At 44.1% G+C, this 7,767-nt stretch overlaps 1 protein-coding gene across 1 annotated transcript in view; it reads left to right on the plus strand.

Annotated features, from left to right (window-relative positions):
- The window catches only part of dgkb (diacylglycerol kinase, beta), a 177,957-nt gene that overhangs the window by 157,514 nt on the left and 12,676 nt on the right, over positions 1-7,767 (plus strand). The window lies entirely within an intron of this gene.

Here is a 7,767-nt window from a genome sequence, read left to right on the forward strand (position 1 = left end):
AGTTCCTCCCTGCAGCCATCTTTGTCACATCAAGTTAAAGTTGCTAGTTTTCACTTGCATGTATAGCTAATAAGGCATTAGTAACCCTTAGTAAGGTTATTACTTTATGAAAATGTGTAATTTGCCACTGTGTATTGTGACCTCTGCATCATTTTTTCCTTCAAGTCTGCTGCAATCATGGACGCAGTGACCTTGAAGGTTGATGTTTACATTTCTATTTCAGGAAACCAGGGTTTTGATGAGGTTTGGGTGAGTGTATGTGACGGAAATATAATGAGTTCTGGTTGTAAATCTCCCTCTCGACCTGTGAGGGTACGAAGTAGCGAAAGGGAAAGGCTTTGGGCAGGTTGTCCTGACAGTTCATTCCCTTGGTCGGGAAGTCAATCAGCCTGGAAAAAGACGAGACTCCAGTGCGGGAATGTATTGACCTGGAAGGTAAACGAGGTAGCAGCTGCAGGTAATATAATCAGCTGCAATCGTTTACCAAGGGGTCATGCATAACCACATAAAAGGGGCTGGAGAATTGTAAATCTTTTCCTTCGTTTTTGGTTTCGAAATAGACCCGGAAGGACCCATGCACTGTGTATTAAGAGTATTGTGAGCGTTTGTTTGTTTGTCTTGTCTATAATTGTTACTTGTGTGTTTATAGACGGCTAACATGTTCCGGAGCTGTTGCTAAGAGCCAGCACTGAACCCGGAACAGCACTGCACTATTTGTCACTCTTTAAACTGTATCACCCACCACGAGCACTACAGCACGCACCCAGGACTGGTGACCGTGTTTGTATATTGTGGGAGAGATACCGTGTTTATTGTTTAGGGCTGCAATCCCTGTTACTGTTCTCCGTGTTTTACGCATTGCTGTGTATAACCGGAGTTTATTATTTGGTCACCACACCTGGATAATAACAAAAATAAAACATCTATTTTCCATACCGGATTACAAATCTGTCTGTTTATTCCTGCACTGCATCACCTCTGCACCTGTAGATAATCAGCAACCACTCTGCCACACGTCAGAATACGGGATGGATCGCAACACACTAGCGGAGCTGCTGGAGGTGCTGGATAGCAGACGGGATAGAGAGGAGAGATAGAGGGAGGAGCGCTACACTGTGCTCATTGAAAAGGTAGGGCTGGCACTTTCCACAGCACAAGCCCCTATCGTAACACCAGCAATGTCGGCACCGAAGGCTCGGGCGATGAAGATGACGGCGGAGGATGACCCAGAGGCGTACTTGGTGGCGTTTGAGAGGATGGCTACCACCGCGTCTTGGCTGCCGGAGCTCTGGGCAAGCCAGCTGGGACCCTGCCTGATCGGGGAGGCTCAGGCAGCCTACCAGGCCATGAGCGACCTCAGCGCCGCCAGTTATGACCTGGTCAAGCTGGCCATTCTCCGCCGCCTCAATATTACTGCAGAGACCCATCGAGTACGGTTCAGGGAGTACCGAAGATCCCCGGAGACACGCCCCAGGGTGGTTGCAGAGCGGTTGTGTGACCACATGGTCCACTGGCTGACCCCAGAGAAGAAAACCAACCTGGAAATGGGGAAAGCAGTGGTGGTGGAGCAATTCTGCCATGTGGTCAGCGCCGATACTCAGGTCTGGATACGGCGCCACAACCCCGACACCCTGGAAGCCGCCATAAAACTGCCTGGTCTCCGCTCGGATTGGGATACTGTTGGTTCCCGCCCCTCGGAGCAGCCGACCCCTACCTCTCTCTCCTCCAACACCACCCCTACCATCAGTCCCGGGACCCAGACCGCCGACCCCAATGGGCCCTCTTGCCTCCTCTTCATGGAGACCAAGGTTGGCCCCCAGCTGGGGTAGAGGTGCTGCCCCTGCCCCGTTGCCCTACCAGCAACGGGACAACTACATAACCAATGTTCCCTCTGTCCCCCCCCAACGTGTTTTAGGTGCAACCAACAGGGACACGCATTAGTGGACACAGGATGTGAGCAAACCTTAAATTAGAACAACTCTCTTGGGCGGTGTGTTGTGGCGGCCACGAGGTCAGGTGGCCATCTCCTGTATCCATGGAGACACAGCGGCATACCCCACACTAAAAGTATATTTATCGGTAGGACCGATAAAACGTCACCTGGTAGTAGGGGTGGCGGAAAGGTCTGGGCCGAGACTGGCCAAAATTTAAAGAATTAATGCAGATAATGGCAGTCTCAGCCGCACACGTAAACGTGGCAGAAAAAAAGAAAAAGGAATGATTTGGTGATGTGTTTACTTTTCAAGCCGAAATGTTCTCTCCCATTTTCCGTCCTAGAAAAACAAATAAAGAGAGAAGGACCGCAAAATGGGAGGGAGCATCACTGAGACAAGGCTGGGGTCTGGTGGGAGAGTGCTTGAATGGTAACAAACGCCAGTCAAAAGGAGTTGGAACGCAGTGTGACCGAGAGGGCAAGGTTACTGGGCCATCCAGGGCAGATGCTACTCCAGCCCCTCTCAATATACCGGACATGTGGCACTCAAGCGCGGAGTGTGGGGGGCCAACATAATGACCCGTCACTAGTGCACGCTTGGGGGCAGGTCCGGTCTATTGAAGGTAAGGATGTTGATGGCGCTGGGGCGCTAGTATATCCACACTTCAGTATCAAGGGGCAATTACTATATAGGGTAAATCTAGCCACGGGCACAGGACAGCCTGCAACACCATTATTGGTTCCCCGTCTTGTCGGACCGAGGTCATGAGGCTGGCGCATGGTAGCTGACAAGACAAGGGAGCGGATATTGGATCGATTCTATTGGGTAGGTCTTCATGCTGATGTGTCGAAATATGTATCCACATGCCCAGACTGCCAGCAAGTAGCACCAGGTCGAGTGTGCCCCGCCCCTTTGGTTCCACTGCCAATTATTTCCACTCCTTTTGAACGCATTGCAATGGACATAGTGGGCCCTTTGCTACCTTCTGACTCTGGGTATACGCATATATTAGTAGTGGTAGATTATGCAACGCGATATCCAGAGGCAGTTCCATTGAGGTCCACTAGTGCTGCTGCAATAGCCACCGAGTTAGTACAGATTATGGCTAGAGTAGGGATCCCCAAGGAAATCTTGACTGATCATGGAACCAACTTTCTGTCTAAAACGTTACAGCAGGTATATAAAATATTAAAAATACGTCCCATCAGGACGTCTGTTTATCATCCACAGACGGACGGTTTGGTGGAACGTTTTAATCAGACCTTGAAGTCGATGCTGAGAGGGTTTGTAACGCAAGAGCAAAAACATTGAGCATCACTCCTTCCCTACCTCCTTTTTGCAGTGAGAGAGGTGCCGCAAAGTTCGACAGGGTTCTCCCCCTTCGAGCTCTTGTACGGCCGACAGCCTCGCGGCATCCTCGATCTGTTGAGAGAAGGGTGGGAAGAGCACAAAGGCTCATCCAAAAATGTAGTGAAGCATGTGCTCCTACTAAGAGATCACCTAGATTTGGCCCAGGACAACCTCAGATCAGCTCAGCACCGACAACAGCAGCATTACAACAAAAATGCACTAATTCGAACCTTTCGACCAGGAGACAAGGTAATGCTGCTGCTTCCCTCCTCAGAATCCCAAGTTATGTGCTAAATGGCAGGGGTCATATGAAGTGATTCGGGCTATAGGAAAGGTGAATTATGAAATTAGACAGCCCGATCGCCGTAATGAACGTGCAATTTATCATGTCAATTTATTAAAGCCCTGGCAGGCAAGAGAGGTCTTGTTTATAGCCCCAGGCAACATAGAGGATGATTTAGGCCCCTGTCCAGCGACTCCTAGCACAAAAATCATTCCGATGGGGGAACAATTGGTTCCAGATCAGTAACAAGTAGCTAGGGTGAAACAATTGAGGGAGAAACTCACCTCTATGCCGGTGTTGTAAGGGTCGACTGGAAAACTGCCCTTAACACTCTAGTTCCAAAACTAGGGTTTTGAGGATCTACAACATTAAGTCTGTATAACCTAGAAAAGGTATGGGGAGTAGCCCACACCGCTGCATTGCAAATGTCTTTGACAGATGCACTCTGGAATAAAGCCCACAAAGTTGCCATGGAGTGGGCAGTGAACTTTTCTGGAGCGGGCAAGTTGGTCAACTCATAGGCAGCCCTGACCATGTCTGTTATCCACATGGACAGCCTCTGCTTAGACAGGGCTTGACCATGGGACTTAGCCCCATAGCAGACAAAAAATTATTTGGACTGCCTCCAACCTTTTTCCTGTCAATGTAGTAAGCCAGGGCCTGCACAGGGCAGAGTGTATGGAGCTGTCGCTCCCTGTCAGACTGGAAAGGAGGTGGAAGGAAAGCCTCCAATTCCACAGACATGACATAAGATTGTTTTCGACAAAAAGGCAAGATTGGTACAGAGTGTAATGTTCATCCTTCAAAAATTAAGCAGGCTTTTGCAATAGAGAATGCCTGCATCTCACTCACCCGCTTTGAGCAATAAATATTTCAGCTCAGCTGAATACATGGGCTCAATGGAGGCTTCATGAGTGCATTAAGCACCATGTATTACCTCCAGCGAGGAACAATGTCCTTCATAGGCGGCCAAAGCCCCCGAACCCCTTTCAAAAATTGCCCTGCCAGGAAGTGAGCTCCAATTTTAAATAGGGCAAGCTGAAATGACTGCCAGATAGACCTTTTGCAGGTCCTGCAAAAACTTAAGCATAACTACCATGGGAAGGGTAGTGAGGTCAAACCCACGAGGCAGGCACCATGTCTGAAAGACGCCCCACTTGTACCTGTACTGGGAACGTGTGGATGCTGCTCTGGCATTTTGTAGGGTGTCAATAACCCTAGTGGACAGTTCCAGATGGCTCAAATGCATTTGTTCAGGACCCAGGGCCCAGGACAGAGCTGCAGGTTCGATGGGTTGGGATGCGATAATGATGCCCATGCCTGACGCTGCACTTGGGCAGTCTCAGGAGCTGTATCAGGATTAAAAACCAGTCTCCTGGGCCAATAAGGGGCTACTAGGAGCACCTTGGCCCAGTCCTGCCTGATTTTCTCCAGTCATAGAGTGTGCCAAGGCATCTATTGCCAGCGGATCTCCGCCTCCTATTATCGTTATACTTTTGTTAGATTTAGCTGGGAATTGTGCACCATACGAATGGAACAGGAAGATAAGTCGTTTTTGTATTTATTTAACTTCAATACGTTAGTGTGACAGGACAGCATTACTGACAAGCTGTTTCAACCAAGGAGACTCAGAGACAAGGAAGCTGCAAAAAGAGTAGCGTTGCTGCTTTTTTGCACATAACTGTAGCTACATATTTATCATTTTATTTTTAAAAAACCCAATTTATTTCAGTCAACAGTCCCTATTTATTCTGTTTTCTGATCTCTGTATGCTGCTGATCAAGCTTGAGTCGTGCGTTTTATTGTGCTGGTTGTATTTATAATTTCTAAATTATTGACCCTAGTAAACTTTGGTGACGGTCTCAATGGGTAGATTTTCTGGTTAAATAAATACATACATTTTAAACTATTTTATTTACAGTTAAGGATAACAATAATAATAATAATAATAATAATAATAATAATAATAATAATAATAATAATATCAGTAATAAAATACATTTAAATTAGAAGGATGTAGTAATTGTATCAATTTAATATGTGATTACAACCGAGAATAATTCAGATTAAATTTTTTAATCACGAGACTAATCACGATTAATTTGTTTAATTGCTTGATAGCCCTATTTTATATAAGGACTGTAATTCTTGATATGTATTTTTTTGTATACATCTGTAAGCCACCCTGGGTAAGGGCATCTGCTAATAAATAAATAAATAAATAAATAAATAAATAATAAAAAGTATAAACATCACTGAAAGAAATTATTTTAAAGATCCTGTGTCATCATTTAACCTTTCGTTTTAAATTTTAAATAATTTTACCTTACCTGAAAGTTTTCATGCTGTGTTTTGCCTTTGTCTTGATTTCTCCTCAAAGTGCAACTTGAAAAATTAAATGCTGTTGTGTTTTTTTTTATTTCAAACATATCTTTTTTTCTATTATTACAGTAACAAAAAAAAGAATGAATAAATAGTCTATGCAAAATGGTGGAATGATGACAGGGCACAAGATGAACACTGATTCTGACCTCAGCTCACAGCTAGAGCAATCTTGGTATTTAATTTACTGGTCCACGCTCATGTATTCTCCAGATTGGACTACTGTAACTCTCTGCTTGCTAATCTCCCTGCTTCGGCTATCCGCCCCCTTCAGCTCATTCAAAATTCCACTCCACCATTGTACTTTATTTGGTACAATGATGTTTTGCAATGAATCCTGCTCATCCCTGGTGATACAATTAAACATGTCCAGTGTATTTAATTAATTAATTATTTAGTGATTTGGGATACAATTTCAATGATGTAATTTGGGAGTATTGCTTTTGATGTATGCCCTGATGTGTGGACAAATAGACTTTTTGACAGGGTTAAGGGTCCAATGTACAGCATTCCTTTAAATTTCCACACATGTTGCCTTTAAAGATAAAGTAACTGCTGTTGAATAAGCTTTCTAATTGAAAAAGGAAGTGGGGCGGCCATCTCCCTGTTGACTGGGCTGGCACTATCAGGAGTAAGTGTGAGGGGTCAGCCCCCTCCAGCATACCATTCACAAAGTGTTGACATCAGCTGCCATTCATCAGCCTGGGTCTTGTTTACCCACTGCACTAATGTGAGGAGACACGTGAAGCAGCTGGGTTTATAGAAAAGGGCAGGAGAGTCAGGGAACTGTATATACATTCCCACACAGACTAGCGGCCCTCTCACACAGAAAACAAGGAGAGGCTCACGAAGCACAGCCATTCGCTATTTCTCATTAGATGTACCCATGTGAAAACATAAAGCAGACACCGACGCCATTTGTGAGGCTGATTTAACTGGTGTAACTTCATAATGGTATCAGTTGCAGGGCTGCTGAGACAAGCAACAATGCTGATAATTGAACACAGTCAAGCATAGGAAACTCATGGCAATTCCCCAGGTTAAAGAGGTTGTTTTTTTATTGTCAGTGCTTAGCTATGGAAAAGGGCATGTTTAGTGCTGGTGCCTGGGGAAGTCAACTGTTTGTACTGGAACTGGTGATCTGAGGAACACTCAAGTATATTTAACAAATGCAAACAACGGCAAGAATTTCTAGTTCCCTTTTTAAAGCAAGTGAGTTTTCTGTATATGTACAACAAACAAATGAATGTGATTTTTTTCTTTTCATATGAAATTGTCTGTCCTCCTGGAATCAATTTTTATTTATTTATTTATTTTAATTACGGAAAATGACCCTTAAGAGGATTTTGTACTGAATACAAAATCTGTATCTATTTGTGATTGTCAGATACAGCAGTATCTATATTATGGAAAAAGATTATCCAGTAAACATACTGTAATAAACATATTTAAAAGAAATGAATTGTCATACATATAAATACTCTTTTTGGTTTAAAAATAAAAGCATGTAAGTCTCATACACACACAGAAGGTGGGAATCAGTCTATTCATACACTTCACCAAGGCAGACAGGTTTCTGTACTTATTACTATAATTATACAAGTATAGCTTTCCTATAAAAAAGCACTGGACATTGATTAGAAGAATATAAAAATATGTAGTATAATTTGATATCAACATCTTTTAAGCGCTTAAGATACAGAAACAAAGACACTGTTTTGCCTATACTGTGAAAAACAGTATACAGTACTATTTTAAGCTTGGAAAGCAGGAAAGGTCACCCACAAGAATAATCAACCACAGAGAATTATGCTGCAT

This window comes from Acipenser ruthenus, chromosome 3 (genome assembly GCF_902713425.1).
Source record: "Acipenser ruthenus chromosome 3, fAciRut3.2 maternal haplotype, whole genome shotgun sequence".
NCBI lineage: Eukaryota > Metazoa > Chordata > Actinopteri > Acipenseriformes > Acipenseridae > Acipenser > Acipenser ruthenus.